Source organism: Henckelia pumila, chromosome 3 (assembly GCF_033568475.1).
Source record: "Henckelia pumila isolate YLH828 chromosome 3, ASM3356847v2, whole genome shotgun sequence".
Lineage (NCBI taxonomy): Eukaryota > Viridiplantae > Streptophyta > Magnoliopsida > Lamiales > Gesneriaceae > Henckelia > Henckelia pumila.
The window spans coordinates 200,794,173-200,814,628 of record NC_133122.1 but is presented as its reverse complement, the minus strand read 5'-3'; the positions used below and the strand labels follow the sequence as shown (position 1 = coordinate 200,814,628).

Sequence of the window (20,456 nt, the reverse complement as noted above, 5' to 3'; positions counted from 1 at the left end):
GGAAAAAAGCTAAATCCCGAAATATAAAATTAGGAAATTTTTAAATATTAATAAAAGTCATTAAAATGACTTATTTTGACCAAAATTCAATTCTTAAATAAATATATAATTAAATACTAAAATTTTCTTGACAACATATCTAAAAATATTATTTTAAGGCTCATAAAACTCATAAAATATTTTTGGCTCAAAATTTGGTATCTCGTCCGTCCACGGTCCCGTCTACGCGATCAAAACAATTAATTTCCATAAATCATGAAAACCACTAATTTTTGGGTTAAATGCTAAAATAAATTAAATCATGCATATAAATCACAAAATAACACATAAATTCATTTAACCCTTATTTTTAAAATTAATTTCTCCTAATTATGCATGCGGATTTACGTTTTAGAAATTCTAGGTGTTACATAATGACTTCTATTAAACTAAAACCAAGAGCTTCCAAGATCGTTAAAAATATCATTCCATGTAACAAGGGGTAATGTCTTATCACTTTTACAAGGAAAGTCTATCAAAAATGTATTTTCGCAAATTATATATTTCCCTATAAACATCATAGAACTTGTATCTAATATCTTAAATGATAGAATCTTAAACTCAAAGGTCTAATGATAATCATAATATCAATGCGAAAAATATAAAATATTCAACTTGGACATTACATTTGATACATGGTGGGAATATCCCAACATGGATCACTGCAATAAATCTTTCATGTTTTCCCAGTATTCGTTATCCCAACATGGATCACTGCCATGGCTTGGTAGATTTGTGTCAGCCTTGGGAAACACATGAGATAATGAATTTGAGGAATCGTCGTAGTCGGGCTGATTCCCATTCCTGCCCAAAACATGTAGTTTTGAATGCCTGGTAGTACCATTTGTGCCATTTGACTTCCCATCCACATAAACTGATGAAAACATGCGATGAAAGACAACACATACATAATCTTAGTGGCATAGAGTACGACTTCAGCCAATCGATTTATGGAAGTAAACTGTACCTGAATTTGTGACTGAAGGTACTTCATGTACTCAATCACCTCATCTAACATGGATGCTTTATCCGACTGTACAAGAAATTCAAATTAAAAACACGAATAAATATAGCTCGTTATCATGTATTCTTGGCATTTTTACCTTGTGAGAGTGAGTGATCAGCTCCTGTAAGGCTCTCATCTTCTAGTTGATCCTGTCCCTCCGTCTCTGCACGTCGAACACGATGAAAATCTCTTTTACAAAAATGGGTAGGAAGCATCCAAATGAAAGTACATGAGAAATCCAAGAATTTGAACCCTCTCGGATAAGTTATGCACTTCAGCTACACGGCTTCTGCGGGCAGTTCCAGATTTCTTAGAAAGACGGTAAGAGAAAGAAAACAAAACCAAATGGCAAATAAGTGCCCCATAGTAATATGGGCGAGGAGCATTCCTAAAGCCATTCTTATCATAGTTGCAACAGACTCTTGGCTTCCTTCCTATCACATAAAGCTAACAGTCATATAAATGGTTGCACTTAAGATTGATGTCCAGAAAATTCTTTTCTTTACCATCAAATGCACATTACCTTTGCAGATATATCCCAAAACTTTTAGTCAAATGACATCTAAGTTTGGCAGACCAATGAATAAATAACTATAAGAGTTTCATAGCTTAATCGTGTAAGTTATGGCAGTCACAGACTCACAGCCACAAACATGAGATTTGAGAGACCCAAAACATCCATCGACCATTTAGACAAATAAACACGTGCTCAAGGCACTTGATCAGTACAATTTGAATACTTGATAATAATTGAACAGACATATATTTTAATCTACACCAATTCTAATTCTAATTGTACCTAATTTTGAGTCTATGAAAGGTAAAATTTTCAGTCATAATCTTTCTTGAACCATATTAAGGTGCCACAAAAAGAGACACAGCAGCTTTGAATAAAAAAGGAGCTATTTTTTATATTGATCAACACTATTATCCGAATGTATCAATCATAAACTGGTACTTTGGCCATCTGCACTTCATTATTTCAGTTATATTTCTAAGAGAACAATCGAATGATAACAACTAATTTTCATAGGAACAAATAGGGTTAAAAACGTAAGTATACCATGGAGTTTAATAGTGAGAGGCTTCTTTCCAAACAAAGCCAACACGATCGGAGGCTCCACAAAATAGCCCATGGCTCGACTCACATCACAATCGTGAACCAAATGCCTCTCGCCAATCACTATCTCGGGCTTGTACTCAACTTTTCAACACAAGCTGAGTTCGGAAATCGCAAAATTCAAGAAAAAAAGTATATAGCAGAGCTCAACAGTTCTTCACGATTCCGATGGAGAGGAAGAACGATGAGAGTAGCGGCGGCGAAAAATCCACGGGCATGAAATCACCGTAACAAAAATTAAATCATCAATCGACTAATCCTAAAAACCTTTACCAATCTTGCAAAACAATTTAAAATGGGTGGTTGAATTACCAGAGGTTGAAGCTTCTTTGATTCGAGATGGGCTGGGAAATTTTCTGTTAAATCAAACGCAAGGCAACGGATCGGAGTTTCTCGTTTCAATTTTGTAAGCAGAGAAAGAGTTTGGGTTCGATTAATTTGAGAAGTTGGATTACAGTTTGCCGGGTCATAATGTATATGATGGATCTGGGTCAAGATCCGTCACACGGTGTGTAAGGACCCGATATTAATATATTAATTAATTTGTGTGTTAAAAATATGTATTTATAAATATCGATTTATAGACGATATTAAAATGAATATGTTATTTATAGAGCACACAAGAGTTGAAATAACTCAAACCGGATCAAGTTTGAACCCCGAATGAATAAAATAAAACACACATTAAACTAATACATATCTATATATAAATATATAATATATAATATATATATAAAAAACTCTCTCTCTCCACCGTCTCTCTCTTCCTCCGTATCGTTTCTTCTGTTTCTTTGTTTTTCAAATTTCTTCATTTCTTCAAATCGCCGTAACTTTTCCGTCGGTTATCGATTTTCGAAAATAAATATAGTTCCGGAATCCTCGCGACGAGAGCTTTATTTTGATACCAAGTTCGTAAGGTTTCGTCACTGTTTTAAAAAACCCGACGTCAACGGCCGCCGTCCAGCCGCCGCCGTTCGCCGCCGTTTGCCACCGCCGATCGTCGCCGGAGTTTAGGGGTAGGTTGTGTTAGTTGTTTAACCCTTTAATTCCAAGCTTTGAGGTATAATTTTGAATTTAGGGTTTCGAATTTTGGGTATTTCGATTCAATTGACATCCGATAATTGATATTTGATTTAGGTATTATATCGAAGTCGATTGAAGGTATTCGATATTTTTCAGAATTTATTTGGGATTTATTTCGAATTTCCAGATTTTTTATATTGGGGATTTTCGAATTTAAGTGTTGATTATTCATTAATAGAGTGTTTAGATGCTCTAGAAAATATAAATGCGAATTTTCGAAATTTGTAGGAATTTTCGGAAAATTCAGATTGTTCTACTTGGGGTATTTTGACTTTTAGAGTCGTATATTCGATATTTGGTCATTGATATGATGTTTTAATATTAAATATGAATTTTAGGATTTATGAGCAATTTTTCTGGAATTACAGATTCTGAAAATTTGGGATTGGAATATCCGAGAAATACTTGAGATATTTCTGTGGTAATTAAGTGTCGGTTGAGGTACGTATGAGCTGTTTATATTACGACGCCTATAATGGCATGTAATGATATTAAGTATTTTGTAATGAGTGATAACGTGCTTTATGTGCTTATATGGATTATCGGATTGCATTCACTCATTTATAATTTTTCATAGCACGTTGAGCCTTGACTCCTTTGATTGCTATTGATATTGATCTCTTGAGATGTATTGAGTCATCATGGAGCGAGTGACATTGTTTTAGTTCACTCCTGAGATAGCATGAGGCACGGACAGGTAGCTCCTGTCGCCCTCTGATGCTACGTACGACACTCCTGATGATAGCATGAGGCTGGACGGGTCGCTCCTGTCACCCTCCGATGCTACGTGTATGGATTAGCAGTGATGATTCGAGGTCTGCTGCGTTCCTGGCACGGGTGGCCACTGAGTTTATTGTGATACGATTATTTGGACTCCTTTTGGTATCCCTTATTTCATTGATATCTGTCACGCATTACATTGCATTTCATTGCATTGTACTTGATTTTATTCATGTCAGTTATATTTGTCGTAATTTTTATAGTTCGTCGTACTGGGGTCCGACCCCTGTTTTCTTTTTATGCTGTGGTTGTTTGTGATTCCATAGCAGGTTATCCAGGGGGATTTGACGCATCTGGTGGAGCGTCATCTAGTGGTACCCAGTGAGACGAGCGTGGAGTCGAGTTCCCAGATATATGTATATATATCAGTTTAGCGAGTTTTATATTTGCCGGGGTGATGCCCTGTGTATCTGTATAAATAGTTTTGGACTTTGTTCTGAATTGTTATTTGTGTGATCGAGCCTTGCCGGCTCTGCATGTGTTTAGTCCTGGCCAGTGCGGCTATAGGTTTGTAAATTGGAGTTGTGACTCTATTTTCGAGTATATATTGCTGGTTGTGTTGTACAGGTTTTTGGGATGTCCTATTTACGAATAGGTCATGCCGAAATTTCTGTAGGCCCAAACGCAAATTTTTAACTCGTTTTCGCTGTTTACATTACTTAATCCTGGTTGTTTGATCATTAAATATTAAATCAGGACACGAGCCCTTTCATTTTGGTATCAGAGCATATACTGGGATATGCTCGAACTAGAGTCTAGGACACTCGAGTTTAGACACTAACAAAATGGTTGCGTATGTGTGTGACTACTTGTTCTTACGTGACTTACTTGTGGTGTTTATTTTTGAACGTATTTGTTAGAACCAGTAGTTCTTGGCTTTAGAACTTAGTTTATGAATTCTATTAGAACTCTGAGTTTCTATCATAGTTTTCTGTTTGTTAAGATATTTCTGCCTATGTTTAAATCCTTGTGTCTTGTAGAATGGCACCGGGAGGAAGAGGTAGAAAAGGAAAGGAAGTTGTAGAAGAGTCTGCAGCGGAAACTGTTAGAAATCTTGATGATATTGTCAGGGGAAGACGTGGTCGACCAGCTGTTCAGCCTCCGAAAGATGTGGAATTAGAGGTGGAACAACAACCACGGGTAAATCCTGACAAAGGAAAAGCGATTCAGGCTGAGTCTGATCCAGTAGCCCAATTGACTGAGAAAATGGGAGGAATACGATTAATAATTTCTCAATTTCAGGAGTTGCGTCCGCAAAAGTTCTTTGGCAATGAAGGAAGTGAGAAAGCTGCTAGTTGGTTGAAAAGTCTCAACAATATGTTTAATGGATTAGAATATCCTGATGACATTCGACTGAAGTTAGTTCCTTTTCAGCTGAAAGACCGAGCGCAACTGTGGTGGGAAACGACAGCAGAAACACTTTCTGATTCTGGTGAAAAGATCTCATGGGAAGTATTTTGTAAGCAGTTTGCACAAGAATATGCACCACCATCATACTATTCTGCTAAAGAAGATGAATTTAATCTGTTGGTGCAAGGCAATAAATCTGTTGCTGAGTATGCTTCTCAATTTTCTGCTCTTTTGCCTTATGTCCCACATGTTGCAAAGAATGATCGATCAAAGATTTCACATTTTCTGAAGGGGCTTACACGAACGATCCATACTTTGGTGACTACTGGAACTCCATCTACTTATATGAAAGCAGTAGAAAAGGCCAAGAAAATTGAAGCAAGTCTACTCAGGGGTGAACCACAATCAATCCCAGCATCTGTTCCTCAAGGAGCTGGAAGCAGTTCACAGACACCAATGGGTTTACCTTTATATCAGCCTATTCAATCTTCTCAGCAAGCGAAAAGGCCTTGGTTTAAAGCTAAGGGGAAACCATTTAAAAAGAAACAGCAGTCTAGTTCATCGAGTTCCAGTGGTAGTCGTGCAGAAAGTTCAGTTGGATCGTCTGGTAGGGTGTACTGTGACAGATGTGGCGGTAAGCATTTGAGTGCACATTGTACAGGATTTCCAGGAACTTGTTATACTTGTGGGCAGGCTGGACATTCGTCTCGAGTATGTTCAAATGATGGAAGACAACAATTTCAGCCACAACAGTTTGGCCAGTTTCCTGGACGACCATCATTCAGACCATATGCTCCTGTACCACAGTTTGCTCCTACACAGCCTTATATTCCAGTACAGTCCACTCAGCAGCCTAGGTATCCATCTTCTCAGAGTCAGCAGTGTTTTCCAGGTCCACAGCAGGCTCAAGTCCATGCTATGACTCAGGATCAGGCACAAGATGCACCTGGGGGAGTTATTGCAGGTATTTGTTATATTTTTGAGTATCCTGCACGTATCTTGATAGACACAGGAGCATCTCATTCATTTTTATCTGTTACATTTGCTGATGAGCATGAGATTGCTTTTACTCCGTTATTGGATACTGTGTCTGTTGCTACTCCTGCTGGTGTTTTCTTGATGTCTAATGAGATAGTTTTGAATTGTGTGATTAGATTTGAGGATAAGATAATGATAACCAATCTAATCAAACTAGCTATGTCTGATTTTGACTGTATCTTGGGTATGGATACACTGATGAATTATAGAGCTACTGTTGATTGTTTTCATGGCATTGTGAGATTTAGACCATGTTATGGCAATAAGTGGAATTTTTATGGTAGTGATTCACAATCTCGCATTCCATTAGTATCGGCAATGGAAATGTTTAGATTATTGTCGATAGAAAATGAAGGATTTATGATTTATGCTCTAGATGCGACGAAGGAAGAAAAATTGAAAGTTTCAGATATTTCTGTCGTTAAGGATTTTTCTGATGTATTTCCTGATGAGATTCCGGGTTTTCCGCCTCAAAGGGAAATAGATCTTAGCATTGAATTAATGCCAGGGACAAGCCCCATTTTCCGAGCTCCATATCGATTAGCTCCAGCAGAATTGAAAGAACTCAAGACGCAATTGCAAGATTTGCTGGAAAAAGGTTATATTAGACCAAGTGTATCACCTTGGGGTGCTCCAGTCTTGTTTGTGAAGAAGAAAGACGGAACGATGAGAATGTGCATCGATTATCGGCAATTGAACCAGGCTACTGTGAAGAATAAGTATCCTTTGCCACGAATTGATGACTTGTTTGATCAGTTGCAGGGTACATCTGTATATTCTAAAATTGATCTTCGTTTCGGATATCATCAACTTCGAGTTCGAGAGAAAGATGTTTCCAAGACAGCATTTCGAACGCGTTACGGACATTATGAATTCTTAGTTGTGCCTTTCGGGTTGACTAATGCTCCAGCGGTTTTTATGGATTTAATGAATCGTGTGTTTCGGGAGTTTATAGATCGATTTGTTATCGTTTTCATTGATGACATTTTGATTTATTCTAAGTCAAGGAAGGAGCATAAATAACATTTAACATTAGTTCTTCAGACACTCAGAACATCACAATTATATGCTAAGTTTTCGAAGTGTGAATTTTGGCTGGACAGAGTATTATTTCTAGGACATGTGATATCAGCACAAGGAGTATCTGTCGATCCTAGTAAAATTGAAGTTGTTCTTAATTGGTCCAGACCAACCAATGTCTCTGAGATTCGTAGCTTTTTGGGTTTGGCCGGATATTATAGGCGTTTCATCAAGGGATTTTCTGAAATAGCTAGGCCTATGACTATATTGACGCAAAAAGATCGACGTTTTGTGTGGACTGAGGAATGTGAAGCTAGTTTTCAGACTTTTAAAGAGAAATTGACTACGGCTCCAGTACTCGCATTACCTTCAGGCTCAGGTGGATTTGTTGTCTGTACAGATGCTTCTTTGAATGGACTGGGTTGTGTTTTGATGCAAAATGGACGCGTGATTGCGTATGCATCTCGTCAATTGAAACCACATGAGACTCGTTATCCAGTTCATGATTTAGAATTGGCTGCCATTGTGCATGCATTGAAAATATGGTGTCATTATCTGTACGGTGAACAGTTTGTGATTTATTCCGATCATAAGAGTCTGAAATATTTATTCACACAGTCTGATTTGAATATGAGACAACGTCGATGGCTGGAACTGCTTAAGGATTTTGACTGTGATATTCAATACCAGCCAGGAAACGTGAATCAAGTTGCAGATGCTTTGAGCAGAAAAGTTCATACTAAGATGTTGGCATCTTTAACTATTTCTAAAGTTCATGAGCATTTGGGAACTTCAGGATGGACTTATCGAGCTAAAGGTAATCATTTCATAGTTTCATCTATTCAAGTTGAACCACGAATAATTTCAAAAATCAAAGCAGCACAAAATACTGATCCATATATTCATCATTTGAAAGAATTAACTCCAGCTGATCAGTCAGGGAAATTTCTTGTTGCTTCTGATGGATGTTTGCGTTATAATGGTAGACTTGTGGTTCCGAATTTGATAGATTTGAAAGACGATATACTACGAGAAGCTCATTGTAGTCGACATAGTGTACATCCTGGAATTAGAAAGATGTATCATATCTTGAAAGCCCATTACTGGTGGGAAGGTATGAAGAATGATATTTCTGATTTTGTAGCTAAGTGTTTGACGTGTCAACAAGTTAAGGCTGAAAGAATGAGACCAGGTGGTATGTTACTTAGTCTTGAAGTACCACAGTGGAATTGGGAACACATTACTATGGATTTCGTGACACACCTACCTCGATCTAATCGTGGTTGTGATGCCATTTGGGTTATTGTGGATAGATTGTCTAGATCTGCCCATTTTATTCCATATGATCGTACTTGGACATATACGAAAATGGCAAAAATGTACATTGATCAAATAGTACGATTACATGGTGTGCCAGTTACTATAGTATCAGACCGTGATCCCAGATTTACTTCTAAGTTTTGGTCTAGTTTGCAATCAGCTTTGGGTTCTAAATTGGCCATGAGTACTGCCTATCATCCACAGACAGATGGTCAATCTGAAAGGACTATTCAGACACTTGAAGATTTATTACGAGCTGTTGTGATGGATTTTAGTGGTGGTTGGCAAGAATCTTTAGCTTTGGTGGAATTCTCTTACAATAACAGTTACCAAGTATCTATCGGGATGGCACCATTTGAAGCCTCGTATGGCAAAAAATGTAGATCTCCGATCTGTTGGGAAGAAGTAGGAGAACGACAGTTGTCAGGACCAGAGTTTATTCAAGAGATGAAAGAAAAAGTTGAACTAATCAGGAAAAGAATGAAAACAGCCCAGGATCGTCAAGCCAGCTATGCTAATAACAGACGTAGACCTTTAGAATTTCATGTTGGCGATTTTGTTTTCTTGAAAGTATCACCATTTCGTGGTACTATGAGATTTGGGCGTAAAGGGAAATTAGCTCCTCGTTATATCGGTCCATACGAGATTGTTGAGAAGATTGGTATTTTAGCGTATCGTTTGAACTTGCCGCAGAGTTTGTCTGCGATACATGATGTATTTCACGTATCTATGCTGCGGAAGTATGAACCAGATCCTTCTCATATCTTGAGGGCTGATGATGTGGAGTTGGATAGTTCCCTTAGCTATGTTGAGTATCCAGTGCAGATTCTTGATCGTAAGGAAAAGCAACTTAGGAACAAAACGATTCCTTTGGTTATGGTGAAATGGAGTAGACATGGGAGAGAAGAAGCTACATGGAAATTGGAGTCTCGAATGCGTCAAGAATGGCCTCATTTGTTTAACAATGTGGTGACTTATGCCATGTACTCTGATTTTCCTATGTACTATCAGTGGTAGATGCTTGACCACTATGTATATAAGTTTGATGTGTGTTTGATTTCGAGGACGAAATCTTCTTTTTAGAGGGGGAGAAATGTAAGGACCCGATATTAATATATTAATTAATTTGTGTGTTAAAAATATGTATTTATAAATATCGGTTTATAAACGATATTAAAATGAATATGTTATTTATAGAGCACACAAGAGTTGAAATAACTCAAACCGGATCAAGTTTGAACCCCGAATGAATAAAATAAAACACACATTAAACTAATACATATCTATATATAAATATATAATATATAATATATATATAAAAAACTCTCTCTCTCCACCGTCTCTCTCTTCCTCCGTATCGTTTCTTCTGTTTCTTTGTTTTTCAAATTTCTTCATTTCTTCAAATCGCCGTAACTTTTCCGTCGTTTATCGATTTTCGAAAATAAATATAGTTCCGGAATCCTCGCGACGAGAGCTTTCTTTTGATACCAAGTTCGTAAGGTTTCGTCACTGTTTTAAAAACCCGACGTCAACAGCCGCCGTCCAGCCGCCGCCGTTCGCCACCGCCGATCGTCGCCGGAGTTTAGGGGTAGGTTGTGTTAGTTGTTTAACCCTTTAATTCCAAGCTTTGAGGTATAATTTTGAATTTAGGGTTTCGAATTTTGGGTATTTCGATTCAATTGACATCCGATAATTGATATTTGATTTAGGTATTATATCGAAGTCGATTGAAGGTATTCGATATTTTTCAGAATTTATTTGGGATTTATTTCGAATTTCCAGATTTTTTATATTGGGGATTTTCGAATTTAAGTGTTGATTATTCATTAATTGAGTGTTTAGATGCTCTAGAAAATATAAATGCGAATTTTCGAAATTTGTAGGAATTTTCGGAAAATTCAGATTGTTCTACTTGGGGTATTTTGACTTTTAGAGTCGTATATTCGATATTTGGTCATTGATAGGATGTTTTAATATTAAATATGAATTTTAGGATTTATGAGCAATTTTTCTGGAATTACAGATTCTGAAAATTTGGGATTGGAATATCCGAGAAATACTTGAGATATTTCTGTGGTAATTAAGTGTCGGTTGAGGTACGTATGAGCTGTTTATATTACGACGCCTATAATGGCATGTAATGATATTAAGTATTTTGTAATGAGTGATAACGTGCTTTATGTGCTTATATGGATTATCGGATTGCATTCACTCATTTATAATTTTTCATAGCACGTTGAGCCTTGACTCCTTTGATTGCTATTGATATTGATCTCTTGAGATGTATTGAGTCATCATGGAGCGAGTGACATTATTTTAGTGCACTCCTGAGATAGCATGAGGCACGGACAGGTAGCTCCTGTCGCCCTCTGATGCTACGTACGACACTCCTGATGACAGCATGAGGCTGGACGGGTCGCTCCTGTCACCCTCCGATGCTACGTGTATGGATTAGCAGTGATGATTCGAGGTCTGCTGCGTTCCTGGCACGGGTGGCCACTAAGTTTATTGTGATACGATTATTTGGACTCCTTTTGGTATCCCTTATTTCATTGATACCTGTCACGCATTACATTGCATTTCATTGCATTTTACTTGATTTTATTCATGTCAGTTATATTTGTCGTAATTTTTATAGTTCGTCGTACTGGGGTCCGACCCCTGTTTTCTTTTTATGCTGTGGTTGTTTGTGATTCCATAGCAGGTTATCCAGGAGGATTTGACGCATCTGGTGGAGCGTCATCTAGTGGTACCCAGTGAGACGAGCGTGGAGTCGAGTTCCCAGATATATGTATATATATCAGTTTAGCGAGTTTTATATTTGCCGGGGTGATGCCCTGTGTATCTGTATAAATAGTTTTGGACTTTGTTTTGAATTGTTATTTGTGTGATCGAGCCTTGCCGGCTCTGCATGTGTTTAGTCCTGGCCAGTGCGGTTATAGGTTTGTAAATTGGAGTTGTGACTCTATTTTCGAGTATATATTGCTGGTTGTGTTATACAGGTTTTTGGGATGTCCTACTTACGAATAGGTCATGCCGAAATTTCTGTAGGCCCAAACGCAAATTTTTAACTCGTTTTCGCTGTTTACATTACTTAATCCTGGTTGTTTGATCATTAAATATTAAATCAGGACACGGACCCTTTCACGATGAGATTGGTTCATAGAAGTTTTTGTCTTTATAATATTAGTGGGCTGGGTTAACGACTTGCAACTGCGTATTTAAATGAAGCAAAAATACTTAATTATTTCTTAACTTTATTAAAACTATATACTAAAAAATTTTATCATTTTATTTTATTTATTTCACATTAAACTTTATATTATTTGGGAATTTTTTTTTCATTTTACATTTCCTCTCTTATAGATTATATAAATCAATCGCATAATTTTATCAAAATTCTATATATGGCCAGATGAAAGAAGGGAATATGGTTAAATTATGGGTACTACATTTAAAATGGTAGAATTTGATTTAAACTATTAAACGGTAGGAATTACAATCAAACGACACCGCACTCATATTCCAATCGCCTCAGTTTAAAAATAGGCGTCACCTTTTCACACACCTCCCATTTCATACGCTTCCAACAAGAAAAATCCTCCATGATTATTGTACCTTAAAAGATTGAGGCTCCGTTTGAACGTGTATTTGAAAAATATTTTTAGTATTTTTAAAGTTAAAAAACCTTAAAGTATGTGCTTGGATAAATTTTTATAAATTTTTTTTGAAAAAGTTTTTTCAAAAATATTCTTCAAGTACCTTTTTTTAATAACAATTAAAAGGTCTATTTTGTTTTTTTTATGGAAAAAAACGCAGGTCAAAAAATAGGTGAACCAGGTCATGAATCGGGTTATCGGGTACATGGGCCATTACACTCTAGATCGCCCTCCCGTGACCTAACATTTTTCTCTCCTCCTTCTCTAGTTGCTATCATCTGAACCCCTCGCCGCCGCCGCCGCCCAATCAACAGCTAATGTTCGGGAGAAGAAATCTCGTCCCTTGGCTTTCTCTTTGGTTGGTTAAAGTACGCGAGAGATTCCTTGCGAGCCGATGCAATTTTACTCCAAATTCGGCGTAATTCGTGGATTGTGATATATCCTTGGTATATGTAGAAATAATTTGATTTTATGTTTTCTTTTCAGTTCATAGGTCAGCATAAAAATTGCATTGTTTGATTTTTTTTTGAATTTATCCTGGCTAAACATATATGAATATTACGGCTTTTGTGCCGAGGCGGAAGGCATGAACTCTTGTTTCTTCTATGCACATTTCTTATGTTTCTGTTAAATTTTCTGTGTTTGGAATGTGTTATTTACTATGTATGATCATACTTTCCTACGGATATGTAAAACATGCATTTTTTCTTATGTGTGTATGATTTGTCATGGGTGTAATCATGGTTCGCAATCGCGGTCGCGGACATCGTCGCGGAGACCACCGTTCCAATTACAATGAAATTTCGCGGAACGGTCGCCGAACGGATTTTAATTTTTAAATATTATAAATATTTAAAAACTAAAGATTTCATAAAATTATTTAGATCTACCAAATTGAAATGAATATCATAAAAATAGATTATTTGAAGTAAATAAGAAATTAAATTAATTTATAAAATTTTATGTAACACAACTTAAATCATTAATACATATAAAATATTCGCAACTCTTCAAAATTTAAATATATTATTTAAAAAATTTAGTATGTAACCCTTTGAATTTTTGAAATTTTTTCAGTTGGAAATTTATATGTTCATCATAACTAAGATCAATTTAACGTGATAGACTAATATTATGCATAAAATCTTAAATAACATGGTGTTACAAACTATTAAACATCAATTTAAATAGAAATACTTTAGAATTAACTTGGTTTATTTTTATCACACTTTCTAATGAAAATTTCTCAATAGAAATAGTTAACTCTTGGTCTCCTCTTTATTAATCTTTCGTCGATGGATGAGCGGAAAGAAGACCGAGATTCACCATCTTACATCGATTGTTGTTCCTTACTTTCCAATGTTCCTAGTCAAATCAATGTTAAACATACTAAATTACACTTATGAAATTAGAATAAAATGACACTGCTAAATGAAATATAAGTCGAAAAAAACTAATATATTTACATATAAATTGTTTTAACAATATTTATATAGAAAAGTACCTGTAATGTCATCGACATTAATACCATGATGAATGGCGTGGAGGAACAAAATCATCAGTGTACTCTCTACCGGGATTAAGTTGAGAAAATTGATCTCCATCATATCTTTGTGGATATAAACTAGTGTTCAATTGTTCACCTGGATATTGACTGAATAGGGGATTTGAAACCGAATTGGTATTGTGTGATGAACGTGGATTTAATAATGTGTCGTCACGACGGTGATAGCCTCCAAATTCTTGATGCCCAAAAGAATTACTAGCGCCACTTGAAGATATCGAATTATGATCATCATGTCTAAAACCAGTTGCTGCGAATGATTGATGATCATTATATGTATTTTGTCCACTACTAGAATACTCTTCAAATTGATTATTTTCGGAACTGGTGTATTTAGATGACCCATCAAATCCATAATTTCCGATTCCCCTTGCTTGAGATGATAAATGATCCCGTCTTGTGTTATAACCATGAGAATACCCAAATCCTGGTTCATCATATCCGCTGGCACTATGACCAAAAGATTGAGAGTTCCAATAGTAGTTTCTCGAATCATCTCCAGATTGATATTGATGGTGACCCCCCAAGCCAAGATTTTTTACTTGTTCTTCTACACCCATATATGAATGTGAAGATCCACTCAAATTTTCATCATCTTCGGCACTCGAGAACCCTGTCAAACTTGCTAAAAAGCGACGTTGTGCCTCTATCCCAGGGCGATACCCATGATCAGTGTCTTTTGTGGCATAATAATTCTCTTTCCCTCGTGCCCATGACATGCTAGTATCATATTCATTATCTTGACGTCCTTGATCATCATCTTGATTTTTTTTACCACTTTCTTGATTGTTTCCATCACCACTAGCATCACTGTCATCACTGTCATCATTTTCAGATTCATCCCTGTCACTTAAGACGATTTCTTTGCCTTTTGATAATCTTGAGCTCCTCTCGTTGTTCGTCTTCTTTGAATGACTTTGACCACTAGGTGTGATGTTGGGAATTTGAAGTTTCATGGTATTGATCTAACCATTCTAAGTCATCGTCTTGCAATACAGGAGGTTCATTATCTCTTGTCCATTCATTTAAAATATCATCATCTTTGAATATGTGATCAAGATCTATAGGACTGTAGTAATCATCATCTTCATTTTTATGCATCAAATTTCGTACTCTTAATCGCATATTGTAATGGACATATACCAATTTATGCAACTTTGCTATTGCCAAACGGTTGCGAAGCTTGGTATGTATCAAAGACCATGTACTCCAATTTCTCTCACAACCAGAAGATGAACATGTTTGGCTAAGGACTTTAATTGCAATTTTTCTCAGATGAGGAGCTTCTTCACCATACTCATTCCACCATTCAGCTGATAGAAAAACATATGATATATATTGTACATATTTAATATTTATGGAAAATATAAATAAGCTCAAACCTGGAAGACTTTTTTTAACTGCCATTTTTGCAAGTGGGGACCCAAACTCTCCAATTTGTTCCGTGAACAATTTAATCTGTAAAACATGTTTCATAAAACAATAGTGTACTCAATATAAAACATGTTATGTAAAATTTATAACTATCATACCTCATTGATCATTGAAGCCTGTGCATTTAAATCGGGTTCTAATCTCTTGATTACTGTCTTCAATCCCCGTCTTACTTCATCGGTATAAACACAAGTTCCAGAATATTGGAGCATTGGATTCAGAAAATACGCTGAAACAATCAATATATTAAAAATATATTATCAACTAAAATAATGAATTTGTTTTATGTAAATATAACCTCATTTACCTGCAGCATGTAGGTGTTGGTGTAATTGATTATACCAACGATCATCAATCACATCCCAATATAATTTCCAGTCCTTGACACTTTCTTTTATAGACAACTTAGCTCTATCCATTGCTTCATATATAATTGACAGAGTTGGCTTGTTGTCTTGGTCAACCAACTTCAGAACTTTTACAAGAGGTTCCATTGCTGCGCAAATGTCACGAGCTGACTTCCAAAATCTCGTGTCCAAAATGATTGCTGAAATTTTTTCGGCAACGTTCCTTCTCTTGCTTGTATTGTTGTACTCAGTCCACTCAACTGAAGTACACAATCTCTTCAAATCTTGACAATACCGAACGAGACTTTCCAAGGAAATGAATTCCGTAGCAAAGCGAGTGATTCCAGGTCTCAGTAGTTCACGATCATTTGTGTAGATTTTCATTAAGTTCACGACTTTGTCACTGTTATATATGAAACTTGTTATCTGCTTTGCTTTGTCAATGCACTTCTTTACCTTTGTCATCTTACCAATATCTTCAAGCATAAGATCAATGCAGTGTGCTGCACAAGGTGACCAAAATATGTGAGGTCTTTCAATCATCAATTTCTGACCAGCAGCCTTATTTGCACTTTCACTATCTGTAACCACATGCACAATATTTTCCTCTCCAACCTCGTCAATGACTTTATTCAAAAGAGATAATATAAAATCAGATGTCTTCCTTTTGTTGGTGCAATCCACTGAACTATGAAATATCATGTTGCGGTCACAATATATCATGAAATTGATGATAGGGTGTTTGTTGCGTGTGCTCCAACCATCGCACATTATTGTACACCCATACTTTGGCCATTTGAATTTTAATGTATTTAAATATCCATTAATATCCTCCACCTCCTCTTACAAGAAAACACCACCTATTTGACGTCCTGAAGGACCTTGTATTCCAGGTCCAACATCTGCGATAGTATTAATCATTGCTTGGTAGTATGGACCACTATCTGCCGCATGAAATGGAATTGCATTGTATATAAACCACTTGGAAATAGCCTTTCCAACATCTTTAACCTTTTCAGGAGCAAACCAACTTTTTATACTCTTTCGTTTCGATAGAAACATGTAAGAATCAATTCCTTTCGATGGTAGCTGAGCTCCCTCTCTCACGCTGAAGCTACGAGATATTTGTTTTTTTAATTTAGGATTTGCACCAAGTGATGATGAACTACCACCAAAATTTCCTGAAATTAAATAATAAGTTAATAACAAGCATTGTTATTTTTATCTATAAAAAATATTACTTATATATATATATATATATATATATAACGAGCATTGTCTTAGCCTTTATTTACCTGGACCATATCGTTTATGCATCTCTTCTTCAAATGCTCTTGTTTTACGACTTTCTTTCATCGCTTTTCGCAATGCCCTATTTTCCATATCTTCTAAAGCATCTTCATTGGTATCATCAAACGTATCATTATCTTCACTGTCACTGCCACTATCGAGTCCATGTATGCTCTGTTGAATTGCATTGATTGCAATCTCTCTCTTTTTTTGGATTATATTTCTTTGGGTCTTAGAATCTTGAAGATGTTTTCGTAACATCAATAATATCTCCTTCGGAGCTTTAGTGCACGACTCAACATTTCCAGCAATATGTGCAATATGTTGTTTTAATCTTGTGATTCCACCCGTTACAACTTTTCCACAAAATTTGCATTGTATTGTTTTTCGATTATCTCTGATGGGTTTACCAAACTCCCAACCAATATCGAGTTTTGGAGCCATTGTTCAAAAAGGTTTACTGATTCACACTATATTCTGGTTTGAAATGTAAATACAAAAGATAGAGAAATCAAATGATGATATTATAATTTCGTTGAATTCTTTCAATAGTAATTTATTAATCATATCTAATCTTAAAATTATAATTTTAATGTTTACAAATTTAAATTAAATATAATTTCTATTAAATAGACACCATATTTAATTTTGTTGCCATAAATTCACAACCGTGGCCTTTAATTAAAAGTTATATTAAGTCAAAAAAAAAAATTAACTTTACGTGATCTTACAAAATTTCTATTAACCTTACGTATGCAAATATGTATGATTTTTCTACACTATTTTAGCACGTAAAGTTAATGGTGTACGAAAATACATAATATAAGATTCAATAATTATCTTTAATCTAAGCACAAAATTCGTAAGGAAAATTTTTAATTAAATTAAATTCATTTTCAATATTATATCTCAATAAAATTAACCAAAAATATAATTTACAGGAAAGTAAAATTAAACATAGATGATACTTACCTTTAACATGTACGAAGAAAACACGAGAAGATCAAGAGATGCGTAGCAGAGTTCAACGAACTAATTAAATTACACTGTGATGAGTAATAAAAAAATATTAGATCAAAATCTAACTAAACAAAAATATCATTATAACAAAAAATTATTATTATAATAATCGAAATTTAAACATTACTTATCTCTTAGGAAATAATGAAGACAAGAATAACACTGAGAATAAGAGCAGAAATCGATCGAATATATATAGAGAGAAATAGAATGCATAGGAAGAGGTTGGTTTTGCCGTGAATTATGATGAGAATGAGAGAAGAAATCGATCCGATATATAGAGCGAAATAAAAAGATGAGGAAGGGTAATTCACGGGCGAACTGTTTATTGAATAAAAACATCCGACTTTTTACGAAACAAAACAAAAAAAAAAGTTTTCATCATTTAAAAACAATAAGATAGGACATAGTCAGTGAGTCACAAGACTCACAAGTCACAACATGCTAATGTCTCTTTTTCTTCTTAGTTTTAATTTTTTTATTTTCATTAGTCAATAGTCATGTCTCAATAATTTCCCTCTACTAAATTTCTATCTTCTTCTGCCTTCTGGGCCTCGCAGAAAAGGCTGGATTTCCATTTTCCAAATATTAATACATGGAAATGGGCAGAAATTTATCTTCAAAGTTCCCCTTGTTCTGATCCCGATCCGTTCCACCGTTCTATCGCCCGTTCCGCCGTTAAATCGCCGTTCTCATCACGGAAAACGCCGAGCCAAAGCATCTACCTTCAAGCATTGGAACTTCGTCAAGGTTCCTTACGTTCCGGTTACGGCCGTTTCGATACCGTTTCTGCGAACCATGGGTGTAATGTAACTTCTGGTTTTTATTTTTAAAATAGTGATTTTGGTTTTATTTTTTAGCATCATTGCAAAAACTGCGGAGTTTGTAATCGATGCTTGGTATGTGTCAATCATATTCTTCCCATTTTGATCTTCTCCAAAACTTGGTTATCATGGCTCTTTCCACTAGTTTTTCTGTCTATATGTAGAAGTGATTGCTTGGTGAATCGGTTGGTGGTGTTCACAACAATTGCAATCATTATATAGTTTCGGTTTTCTAAAAAACAGAAGAAAAAAGTATATGCATTCCCCCTGCCTTTGACAATGAGCATTTCGTGAGATAATGATTTGTGGTGCTGCTGCATTAGGATAATTGTTATTTTTGCATTTACATAGCATTTGAATTATCTTTTCTTTTTCATCCAGATTTTAAGAAAGACTTCACTACAATTAGCATAGACTTACTTCACTACAATTAGCATATGAATATCGGTGGAACATTTATTACAGATTCTTCCTTTATTGCCGTTGTGGATAGCTGTCCTCACTTGAAGATACATGTAGTACATAAAATATAATCTATTAAATCGCATGCATTAAATTTAATAAATATTATGATTTTTTTTTACGTTTAATTGATTTAAATTCTTTATTTGAATTAAGTGTTAATAAAATATTATTTATTTGTTCAAATGATTTTATTGTGTAATTTAATTGTTTTAAAGATTTTAAAAATTTAGGATTTTCTTATTTAAAAGATTTTTAGTTGTACAACTTATTTAATTATTTTAAATAACTTAAGTTTATCGGTTAGTTATTTAAATTATTTTAATTTTAAATACCTAGATTATTTATTTAAACGCTTTTAACTATCCAAGTCGTTTTAAAGATTTTTATTCCGCTTGTGTATTATTTAAACGACTTTTAACCATTCATTTAGTTTGTTTAAATTATTTTAATCGCTCTGCTATTATTTAAATATTCTAATTATCGCTGTGACATCAAAATATTTAAAGTATTGATTTTAATTCCTAAGTTAGTGCTTAAATTCCGTCAGATGTTACTTGTTTAATTATTAAGTTAATCATTCTTGAGATTCTTGAGTTCAGTGATTTTCGGTTCCGGCATACGGCGATGGTGGATTTCGGCGATAAATTCCTATATTTTATTTCAAGAGTTATAAGTTGGGAGAAATGAGGAAATTAGATGAAATTTTGAGTTTTAGAAGTTTTCGGGTGTAAAAAAAAAATCATTTTATCGCATTCTTGAGTTTATTCTTTAACTTTTTCAAAAGTTAAAATTTTCTTAAACCCGAACTAGTAAAACCCAATTTAATACTTTAATTTGGGATTTTAAACTTAGGTATTTTTATAGGTGCAAGTTTATTGAGGTAAAGTTGTAGCATTTTGAGTAGCACTTTTAAATCACACAACACACATACCTATGCATACTTACACCTATATATACACACACATATACACCTAACACTTAAATTATAAGACAAAATAAAACTCAAACCCTAACACAACACTACAAGTAGCCGCCTCATTCTATTTCTTTCTCCCCCCATTTTCCCAAGAATCGGCCGTTCCTCTTCCTTAGCTTTT

General features: G+C 35.1%; 1 long non-coding RNA gene across 2 annotated transcripts; it reads right to left on the bottom strand.

The window, feature by feature from the left end:
• Positions 1-462: 462 nt before the first annotated feature.
• Positions 463-2,627, bottom strand: LOC140892772 (uncharacterized). 2 transcript variants are annotated; one of them, XR_012152906.1, is made up of 5 exons: positions 2,478-2,627; positions 2,109-2,320; positions 1,143-1,334; positions 1,007-1,072; positions 463-913 (listed from the first exon to the last, which is right to left on the bottom strand). It is a non-coding gene; the product is annotated as an uncharacterized lncRNA (long non-coding RNA). The 2 variants fall into 2 exon arrangements; XR_012152905.1 differs by having other exon boundaries at positions 2,109-2,627.
• Positions 2,628-20,456: the final 17,829 nt, after the last annotated feature.